Genomic DNA, 12,425 nt, shown 5'->3' on the forward strand with positions numbered 1-12,425 from the left:
GTTTGGTAAACCGGTCGAAGTGATCGTTTGGCCGTTGTGCCGGGTTGTGCAACGAGCCTCGTGTTGCTGCTTCTTCAAAAGAAATTTTGGATACAAGTGATCAAGAGGGTGAGAAAATCTTACTTTCCGGACTGCTTGACGGATTTTTTTGTGTCGGCAGAGGGTCTGAACTGGAGGAAAGGATAATTACCTCTGCATCGTCAGCTTGGCTGCCCTCAGCGTCCTCATGATAAATATCATTGTCAATGAGGTGCATGAAAAGTGAACCAAGTGAATCAAGTTCTACCTCTGCTTCCGGTTCATCAGGGTCATCATCAAGCTCTAAACCGATGGGTTCAGGTGCCTTTCTCTTCGTGGTTTTATTGATAGCTTTTGTTTTAGGTCAAGAAGGCTTCACTGCTTTCTCATGAGGTTTCTTTTTCCAGAACGGATCATCACCCTATTTAAAAATGGACAGAGGGTATTCAAAGTTGCACGGTTCAAAAATATCAGGTGTAAAGCGGAAGCAAAAAACAATACTTACAACATGCGGTTTGTTCTGCGTGTAAAAGGGGCTTAACCCGGTCTTGCCGCAAATAGCTTCCGGTTCATTCAACATTTTCTTGACAGACTCGGTAACTTCCTCATCTGTTAGCTGAATGTCAATATGACGTTGGGAGTCTTTTACGTCACCAGTGTACTCACACATTAAACCGGCGTGGTGACTTAATGGCAGGATACTCCAGGATATCCAGCAACGAACGAAGTCCACACCTGTTAAACCATTGACCATAAAGGCTCTAAGCTTGGCGAGTTATGGTGTGTATGAGGCCCGTTCCTAGGCACTTAGTCGTTGCGGAAGCAGATGAGTATTGGTGAGCCAGTGAGCACGGTAACCCGACAGAGGGTTCTCATCTTCAAGAGAGGTGTCCTTGCAGTAGAACCAAGTTTGATTCCACTCTTTTGGGTGACTGTGAAGTTTGGCATGAGGAAAACTAACATCCTTCCTTTTCTGAATGGAGACACCACCAAGTTCAGTATTGGGCCCGTCTACGAGTTCAGTGCGACGGTTTAAATGGAATCCCGGAACAACTCGACAGTTGGTTCTTCTTGTAGATACGCTTCACAAAAAACTTGAAAGTTGCAAATATTGGATACCAAGTTGGGTCCAATATCTTGAGGGTGGATCTGAAGCTGGCAAGTACATCTCGGAAAAACTTAGATCCGGGCGGTTTAAAGCCACGACCTATATGATCAACAAACACCACTAGTTCACCTTGTCTGGGGGTAGGAGGATTTTCCAGCCCAGGAACTCGCCACCGGATTTCATTTTTCTTCGGTAAGGTACCAATCTTGACCATTCCGTTCAGTTGCTCCTCTGTAACCCGGGAAGGGACCCAGTTACAGGAATAGAACTGTTTGGCCATTGCAAGTGAAGAGCTGGAAATAAAATAATGCTGGTTTATGATTCATTGATGACAAAGTGTATGGCACAATAGGTTGAGGAGAAAGGAATTTAAGCAAATAATATGGTTAAATTAGAGGCTGATGCAGTTATAAATGGTAAAGCAATAAGCAGCAGCAGAGGTATATGCACATTGTTAACCGGAGTTTTAGCGATGGAAGAAATGATAGAATAAATGGATCGGCGGTTTAGGAGGGGACTAATGGTATATGCCGGATTATCATGCTTCCAAAGAGTTAAACCGCCTATATTGGTATGACGAGTACAGATCTACAAATGCCTAAGTGAAGGAAAACAAGTTTCACAAGAGTTATACAATGATTTCAGATCTGTGGTATGACAGAAAACTAGAATATATTCAGACCTAAATTTCAGATACGAGTTTATCAGGTTTAGATGAGTTTTTCCTATATGAATAGGATGGTATGATAAGGAAAAGGGAGAGTATGGCTACGGTCGCACAAAGAGCTAACAGATCTAACTAGTCTTTGATGCTACTAGGAAGGAAAGAGAAGAATAGCACCGGAGCTACGATGAACTCCGATGAACACTGAAACCCTAAGTGGATCTACAAAGGAAAGGGGGAAGACTTACCGAAGCTGTTGAAGCAGAAGAGGTGCGCCGCATTTTTCTGGTCCAGTCAGGTCGATGCAGCGGCCAGGGATGAGGCAGAGACGAAGCTTGACGACGGCGGCGACGCTCAGGTGCAGAGGTCTCGCAAGGAGGAAGAAGAGAGGAGAGGGCAACAGAAGGAAAAGTAAGGGGTCCTCTGCCCTATTTATAAGGACAAAGAGATAAGTGACAGGCGCGGGAATCTAGGAGCCCAAAAAATGGATAGATAAAGAGATTGTTGCCTCATTAATAAAAGGAGGGTATATTCAGTTTTAAATAAATAGGTGATGTCACGGAGGTTTACTACAAATCCGGAGGATAATGTCAGGACGGTTTACAAGATCTATGCGAAAGTGCAAGGGCAGGAATTTTTCAAAGTGTTGAAGATTGACATGAACAAGTTCAAATCAATCTGGGGCCTAATGTTGGGGATATTACTACTGGACATAAACTGGCCAGGAGTAGCCGGGTTAACTCTATGAGGATTAGAAGCCAGGGAGACAAAGGATGGTGGCGCTTTATGAAGGCCCAAGGCCCAAACGCGGGTTAAGGCCTGTAGATGTAAACCGACATTATCATGTAACTTGTATTGTAAGATAGGAGGGATAGAGACCGAGTTGGACACGTTGATGATCCGGCCTCGGGACTCTGTAAACCGACGGGCGTCGACCTATGTATATAAAGGGACGACCTGACGGCGGTTTAGGGACAACACAACAACTCGAGAGCCAGGCAAAGCGGATTCGCTCCCTGGTCATCGAAACCCTAGCAATTCCATCACAACTGGAGTAGGCTTTTACCTTCATCGTAAGGGGTTGAACCAATATAAAACTCTCACGTCCCTTATCCGCTTGAACCCCTTTAAGCTAACCCGTAGCGATGGCTCCACGACTAAGTCCTTTCACAAGGACATCTGCCGTGACAAAACCACGACAGCTGGTATGTGAAACTAGGTGGTATAAATTTAGCAACAATATAATTAGAATAATCAGCATACCATGGAGCAGTATGAGAAGCATTTATGACATTTAATTGTTCATCAGGAAAGCTATCATCAATAGGTAGTGGGTCATCAAGAACATTTTCCAACCTAGACAAGTTATCTGCAACGGGGTTCTCGGCTCCCTTTCTATCAATAATATGCAAATCAAATTCTTGTAGCAAGAGAACCCATCTAATAAGTCTAGGTTTAGCATCTTTCTTTAACATAAGATATTGAATAGCAGCATGATCCGTGTAAATAGTTACTTTAGAATCAGCAATATAAGGTCTGAACTTATCACAAGCAAATACAACTGCTAAGAATTCTTTTTTGGTTGTAGCATAATTTCTCTGGGCATTGTCTAGAGTTTTACTAGCATATTTAATAACATTTAATTTCTTATCAACTCTTTGCCCTAGGACAACACCTACAACATAATCACTAGCATCACACATAAGTTGAAAAGGTAAATTCCAATTAGGTGGCTGAACAATAGGTGTAGAGATCAATGCTTTCTTAAGTATTTCAAAGGCTTGTACACAATCAACATCAAAGACAAATGGTATATATTTTTGTAATAAATTAGTCAGAGGCCAAGAAATTTTTGAGAAGTCCTTAATGAACCTCCTATAAAAACCGGCATGACCAAGGAAACTTCTTATACCTTTGATGTCCTTGGGACACGGCATCTTTTTAATAGCATCAAATTTAGCTTTATCAACTTCAATGCATCTTTCAGAAATTTTGTGCCCCAAGACAATACCTTCATTAACCATAAAGTGGCATTTCTCCCAATTCAAGACAAGGTTAGTTTCTTCACATCTCAGCAAAACTCGATCAAGGTTGCTTAAGCAATCATCAAAGAGGATCCATAGACGGAGAAATCATCCATGAATACCTCACATATCTTTTCACAAAAATCAGAAAATATAGCCATCACGCATCTTTGAAAGGTAGCAGGTGCATTACATAAACCAAAAGGCATATGTCTATAAGCAAAAGTACCGAAAGGGCAAGTAAAAGTGGTCTTAGATTGATCATCAGCTGACACAGGTATCTGGGAGAAACCAGAATAACCATCTAGAAAGCAAAAATGTGTATGTTTGGATAATCTTTCTAGCATTTGATCAATAAAAGGTAAGGGGTAATGATCTTTTTTAGTAGCCTTATTTAATTTGCGGAAATCAATTACCATCCTATAACCTGTAATAATTCTTTGAGGAATCAATTCATCTTTATCATTAGGAACGACAGTAATACCTCCCTTCTTAGGAACACAATGGACATGACTTACCCACTGACTATCAGCAACGGGATAAATTATACCTACCTCAAGGAGCTTTAGTATTTCTTTTCTTACCACTTCTTTCATCTTAGGATTCAGTCATCGTTGGTGATCAATAGCTGGTTTGACATCTTTTTCCAAATTTATTTTGTGTTGGCATAGAGTGGGACTAATGCCCTTAAGATCATCAAGAGTATATCCAATAGCAGCACGGTGCTTCTTCAGAGTTTTCAATAATCTTTCTTTCTCCTTCCCTGAAAGGTTAGCACTAATAATAACAAGATATATCTTCTTTTCGTCAAGATAAGCATATTTAAGAGTATCAGGCAATGGTTTAAGCTCAAACACGGGATCGCCCTTGGGTGGAGGAGGATCCCCTAAGATTTCAATAGGCAAGTTGTGTTTCAGAATAGGTCCCTGTTTAAAGAACACTTCATCTATTTCCCTTCTTTCATTCATATACATATCATTTTCATGGTCTAGCAAATATTGTTCTAAAGGATCACTAGGTGGTACGACAATAGAAGAAAGACCAATAATTTCATCTTTACTAGGCAATTCTTCTTCACGGTGTTGTCTACGAAATTTAGAAAAGTTGAACTCATGAGACATATAACCTAAACCAATAGTAATAACATCCTTTTTGCAGTCTATCCTAGCATTAACAGCGTTTAAGAAGGGTCTACCAAATATAATGGGACAAAAGCTATCTTGTGGGGAACCAAGAACAAGAAAATCAGCAGGATATTTAGTTTTCCCACACAAGACTTCAACATCTATAACAATTCCCATTGGTGAAATAGTATCTCTATTGGCAAGTTTAATGGTGACATCATTTTCTTCTAACTCAGCAGGTGCAATATCATGCATAATTTCTTTGTATAAGTCAATAGGTATTGCACTAGCACTAGCACCCATATCACACAAGCCATGATAACAATGATCTCCTATTTTAACAGAAATAACAGGCATGCCTACCACAGGTCTGTGTTTATCTTTAGCACAAGGTTTAGCAATTCTAGCAGTTTCATCACAGAAATAAATAACATGCCCATCAATATTATCGGCCAAGAGATCCTTAATAATAGCAATATTAGGTTCAACTTTAACTTGCTCAGGAGGTGTATAGGTTCTAATATTGCTTTTACGAACCACAGTTGAAGCTTTAGCATGATCTTTTATCCTAACAGGAAAAGGTGGTTTCTCAACATAAGTAGTAGGAATAATAGGATCATTATAAGTGACAGTCTTTTCTTCAACTTTAATAGGTGCAGCTACTTTTACTTCAATGGGGGGGATGATATTTAAACCACTTCTCCTTAGGGAGATCAACATGAGTAGCAAAAGATTCACAAAAAGAAGCTACTATCTCAGAGTCAAGTTCATATTTAGTGCTAAATTAACGGAAAACATCGGTATCCATAAAAGATTTAACACAATCAAACTTAGGTGTCATACCCGACTCCTTACCTTCGTCGAGATCCCAATCTTCAGAGTTGCGTTTAATTCTTTCCAATAAATCCCATTTGAATTCAATAGTCTTCATCATAAAAGAGTCAGCACAAGAAGTATCGAGCATGGTGTGGTTGTTATTAGAAAGCCGAGCATAAAATTTTTGAATAATCATTTCTCTTGAGAGATCATGATTGGGGCATGAATATAACATTGACTTAAGCCTCCCCCAAGCTTGAGTGATGCTTTCTCCTTTGTGAGGCCAAAAATTATATATATATAATTACGATCACGATGAACAAGATGCATAGGATAAAACTTCTGATGAAATTCCAATTTCAATCGTTTGTAGTTACATGATCCCATATCATCACATAGCCTATACCATGTCAATGCGTCTCCCTCCAAAGATAAAGGGAAGACCTTCTTCTTGATAACATCATCGGGCATACCTGCAAGCTTAAATAATCCACAAACTTCATCCACATATATTAGGTGCTCATCAGGATGTAATGTTCCATCTCCTGCAAAAGGATTAGCTAGTAGTTTTTCTATCATACCCGAAGGAATTTCAAAGCAGACATTTTCATTTTCAGTAGGTTTAGTAGGTTGAGGAGCAACTCTATGCTCTACTGGTCGGGGTGAAGATACCCCCGAACAAGCCCCTCAAAGGATTACTTTCCATAGTAACAAGTGACAGTAAATTTTAGCACACTATATAAATTTTTCCTTACCAAAGGTGCTTCACTCCCGGGCAACGACGCCAAAAAAGAGCCTTGATGACCCACAAGTATAGGGGGTCTATTGTAGTCCTTTCGATAAGTAATAGTGTCGAACCCAACGAGGAGCAGAAGGAAATGATAAGCGGTTTTCAGCAAGGTATTCTCTGTAAGCACTGAAATTATAGGTAACAGGTAATTTTGTGATAAGATAATTTGTAACGAGCAACAAGTAACAAAAGTAAATAAAGTGCAGCAAGGTGGCCCAATCCTATTTGTAGCAAAGGACAAGCATGGACAAATTCTTATATAGAGAAAAGCGCTCCCGAGGACACATGGGATTTATCGTCAAGCTAGGTTTCATTACGATCATATGATTCGTGTTCGGTACTTTGATAATCTGATATGTGGGTGGACAGGTGCTTGGGTGTTGTCCTTACTTGGACAAGCATCCCACTTATGATTAACCTCTATTGCAAGCATCTGCAACTACAACAAAAGTATTAAGGTAAACCTAACCATAGCATGAAACATATGGATCCAAATCAGCCCCTTACGAAGCAACACATAAACTAGGGTTTAAGCTTCTGTCACTCTATCAACCCATCATCTACTTATTACTTCCCAATGCCTTCCTCTAGGCCCAAATAATTGTGAAGTGTCATGTAGTCGACGTTCACATGACACCACTAGAGGAGAGACAACATACATCTCATCAAAATATCGAACGAATACCAAATTCACATGACTACTAATAGCAAGACTTCTCCCATGTCCTCAGGAACAAATGTAACTACTCACAAAGCATATTCATGTTCATAATCAGAGGGTATTAATATGCATATAGGATCTGAACATATGATCTTCCACCAAATAAACCAACTAGCATCAACTACAAGGAGTAATTAACACTACTAGCAACCCACAGGTACCAATCCCAGACTTGGAGACAAGAATTGGATACAAGAGATGAACTAGGGTTTGAGAGGAGATGGTGCTGGTGAAGATGTTGATGGAGATTGACCCCCTCCCGATGAGAGGATTGTTGGTGATGACGATGGCGATGATTTCCCCCTCCCGGAGGGAAGTTTCCTCGGCAGAACAGCTCCGCCGGAGACCTAGATTGGTTCCGCCAAGGTTCCGCCTCGTGGCGGTGGAGTCTCGTCTCAAAAGCTTGCTTATGATTTTTTCCTCAATGAAAGACTCCATATAGAAAAAGATGGGCATTGGAGGTCCACCAGGGGGCCCACGAGGCAGGGGGCGCGCCCAGGGGGTAGGGCGCGCCCCCACCCTCGTGGCCAGGGTGTGGCCCCCCTCTGAAACTTCTTGCGCTCGGTAATTTTTTTATATTCTGGAAATGACTTCCGTGAAGTTTCAGGACTTTTGGAGCTGTGCAGAATAGGTCTCTAATATTTGCTCCTTTTCCAGCCCAGAATCCCAGCTGTCGGCATTCTCCCTCTTTATGTAAACCTTGTAAAATAAGAGATAATAGGCATAAGTATTGTGACATAATGTGTAATAACAACCCATAATGCAAAAAATATCGATATAAAAGCATGATGCAAAATGGACGTATCACCTGACCATAGCAGAATATATAGAGAGAATGAAAGTCATTCCCTATGCCTCAGTCATAGGTTCTATAAAGTATGCCATGCTGTGTACCAGACATGTTGTGTGCCTTGCCATAAGTTTGGCAAGGGGGTACAATAGTGATCCAGGAGTAGATCACTGAAAGAGGACTAAGGAAATGTTTCTCGGTTATGGAGGTGATAAAGAGTTTGTCATAAAGGGTTACATTGATGCAAGCTTTAACACCGATTCAGATGACTCTGAGTCTCAATCTGGATACATATTGAAAGTGGGAGCAATTAGCTAGAGTAGCTCCGTGCAGAGCATTGTAGACATAGAAATTTGCAAAATACATACGGATCTGAATGTGGCAGACTCGTTGACTAAACCTCTCTCACAAGCAAAACATGATCACACCTTAGTATTCTTTGTGTGTTAATCACATATCGATGTGAACTAGATTATTGACTCTAGTAAACTATTTGGGTATTGATCACATTTGACAATGCGGTTGATGTAGTCAAACTTCTTCTTGTTTCGACCGATGAAGCACCGAACGTATGACACCTCCGAGTTTTGCACACGTTCAACTCGATGACGTCCCTCGAACTCTTGATCCAGCAAAGTGTCGAGGGAGAGTTTCATCAGCACGACGGCGTGGTGACGGTGATGGTGAAGTGATCTGCGCAGGGTTTCGCCTAAGCACTATGATAATATGACCGGAGGAGTAAACTGTGGAGGGGGGCGCCGCACACGGCTGGAACAATTGATGTGTGTTAGAGGCGCCCCCACCCCCATAAATAAAGGAGGGATAGGGGAGGAGGCTGGCCCTAGGCGCGCCCCAAGTGGGAGGAGTCCCACTTGGGCTCCTAGTAGGATTCGCCCCCCGCTTCCTTTTATCGGAGGGGGAAAGGGGGAAGGAGATAGAGGAGGAGAAGGAAAGGGGGGCTGATACATCACCAACGTATCTATAAATTTTTATTGTTCCATGCTATTATATTATCTATTTTGTATGTTTAATGGGCTTTAATATGCTCTTTTATATTATTTTTGGGACTAACCTATTAACCGGAGGCCTAGTGCCAGTTTCTGTTTTTTTGCCTATTTTAGAGTTTTGCAGAAAAGGAATACCAAACGGAGTCCAAATGGAATGAAACCTTCGCGATGATCTTTCTTGGACTGAAAGCAATCCAGAAGACTTGGAGTCGAAGTCTGGAACTCCACGAGGAAGCCACGAGGCAGGAGGGCGCGCCCCCACCCTCGTGGGCCCCTCGTAGCTCCACCGACGTACTTCTTTCGCCTATATATACTCGTATACCCTAGAAACATCAAGGAGATCCAGGAACCATTTTTCCACCGCCGCGACCTTCTGTACCCGTGAGATCCCATCTTGGGGCCTTTTCCGGCGATCTGCCGGAGGGGAAATCGATCACGAAGGGCTTCTACACCAACACCATTGCCTCTCCGATGAAGCGTGAGTAGTTTACCACAGACCTTCGGGTCCATAGTTATTAGCTAGATGGCTTATTCTCTCTCTTTGATTCTCAATACAAAGTTATCCTCGATGTTCTTGGAGATCTATTCGATGTAATACTCTTTTGTGGTGTGTTTGTCGAGATCCGATGAATTGTGGATTTATGAACAAGATTATCTATGAACATTATTTGGTTCTTCTCTGAATTCTTATATGCATGATTTGATATCTTTGCAAGTCTCTTTGAATTATCGGTTTAGTTTGGCCTACTAGATTGATCTTTCTTGCAATGGGAGAAGTGCTTAGCTTTGGGATCAATCTTGCGGTGTCCTTTCGTAGTGGCGGTAGGGGTAGAAAGGCACGTATTGTATTGTTGCCATCGAGGATAAAAAGATGGGGCTTATATCATATTGTTTGAGTTTATCCCTCTACATCATGCCATCTTGCTTAGTGCGTTACTCCGTGCTTATGAACTTAATACTCTAGATGCATGCTGGATAGCGGTCGATGCGTGGAGTAATAGTAGTAGATGCAGAATCCTTTCGGTCTACTTGACACGGACGTGATGCCTATATTCATGATCATTGCCTTAGATATCTTCATAACTATGCGCTTTTCTATCAATTGCTCGACAGTAATTTGTTCATCCACTGTAATACATGCTATCTTGAGAGAAGCCACTAGTGAAACCTATGGCCCCCGGGTCTCTTTCATATTATATTACATCTCTTTTATTTACATCGCATCTCATTTACTATTTTGCAATCTTTACTTTCCAATCTATGCAACAAAAATACCAAAAATATTCACTTTACTATCTCTATTAGATCTCACTTTTGCGAGTGACCGTGAATGGATTGACAACCCCTTTATCGCGTTGGTTGCAAGCTTCTTGATTGTTTGTGCAGGTACTAGGTGACTTGTGCGTTGTCTCCTACTGGATTGATACCTTGGTTCTCAAAACTGAGGGAAATACTTACGCTACTTTGTTGCATCACCCTTTCCTCTTCAAGGGAAAACCAACGCATGCTCTAGAGGTAGCAAGAAGGATTTCTGGCGCCGTTGCTGGGGAGATCTACGCCAAGTCAGACATACCAAGTACCCCCATAAACTCTTCTCCCTCGCATTACATTATTTGCCATTCGCCTCTCGTTTTCCTCTCCCCCACTTCTAAAATGATTTTTGAAAACCTTTGCCTTTTCTTCGCCCCTCTTCCGTTCGTCTCTTTTCGCTTGCTTCTTGTGTGCTTGTGTGTTGGATTGACTATTTGTCATGATGTCTCAAGATAATACTAAATTTTGTCACTTTTCCAATACCAACAACAATGCTTTTATTAGCACTCCGATTGCTCCTACTACCGATGTTGAATCTTGTGAAATTAATACCGCTTTGTTGAATCTTGTTATGAAATATCAATTTTCTGGCCTTCCTAGAGAAGATGCCGCTACCCATCTAAACAACTTTGTTGATTGTGTAATATGCAAAATAAGAAAGATGTGGATAATGATATTGTTAAATTGAAGTTATTTCCGTTTTCGCTTAGAGATCGTGCTAACTTGGTTCTCTTCTTTGCCTAAAAATAGTACTGATTCATGGAATAAGTGCAAAGATGCTTTTATCTCTAAGTATTTTACTCCCGCTAAGATCATCTCTCTTAGGAACGATATTATGAATTTTAAGCAACTTGATCATGAGCATGTTGCACAAGCTTGGGATAGGATGAAATTAATGATACGTAATTGCCCTACACATGGTTTGAATTTGTGGATGATTATACAAAACTTTTATGCTGGACTGAATTTCGCTTCTAGAAATCTTTTGGATTCAGCCGCAGGAGGCACTTTTATGGAAATCACTTTATGAGAAGCTACTAAACTCCTAGACAATATTATGGTTAATTATTTTCAATGGCACACTGAAAGATCCACTAGTAAAAAAGTTCATGCGATTGAAGAGATTAATGTTTTGAGTGGGAAGATGGATGAACTTATGAAATTGTTTGCTAATAAAAGTGTTTCTTCTGATCCTAATGATGTGCCTTTGTCCACTTTAATTGAGAATAGTAATGAATCTATGGATGTGAATTTTGTTGGTAGGAACAATTTTGGTAACAACGCGTATAGAGGAAACTTTAATTCTAGGCCGTTTCCTAGTAATTCCTCTAATAATTATGATAATTCCTAAAACAACTCTTATGGAAATTTTAATAATATGCCCTCTGATTTTGAGACTAGTGTTAAAGAATTTATGAGTTTGCAAAAGAATTTCAATGCTTTGGTTGAAGAAAAATTGCTTAAGATTGATGAGTTGGCTAGGAATGTGGATAGAATTTTTCTTGATGTTGATTCTTTGAAAGTTAGATCTATTCTACCTAAGCATGACATCAATGAGTCTCTCAAAGTCATGAGAATTTCCATTGATGAGTGCAAAGAAAGAACCGCTAGGATGCATGCAAAAAAAAATTGCTTTGTGAAAGCGTGTTCTTCTAGTTTTCATGATAATAATGATGAAGATCTAAAAGTGATTGATGTGACTCCTATTAAATCTTTGTTTTCCAATATGAATCTTGATAAAGATGGGACTGGAGATTAGTCAACTTTAGTTAAAAGGCGTTCCAATGATTCAGAGTTTTTAGATCTTGATGCAAAAATTAATAAAAGTGGGATTGAATAGGTCAAAACTTTACATATCAATGAACCCACTATTTTGGATTTCAATGAATTTAATTATGATAATTGCTCTTCGATAGATTGTATTTCCTTGTTGCAATTCGTGTTAAATTCTCCTCATGCTTATAATCAAAATAAAGCTTTTACTAGACATATCGTTGATGCTTTAATGCAATCCTATGAAGAAAAGCTTGAACTAGAAGTTCCTATCCCTAG

This window comes from Triticum aestivum, chromosome 6A, assembly GCF_018294505.1.
Source record: "Triticum aestivum cultivar Chinese Spring chromosome 6A, IWGSC CS RefSeq v2.1, whole genome shotgun sequence".
NCBI classification, from domain to species: Eukaryota; Viridiplantae; Streptophyta; class Magnoliopsida; order Poales; family Poaceae; genus Triticum; species Triticum aestivum.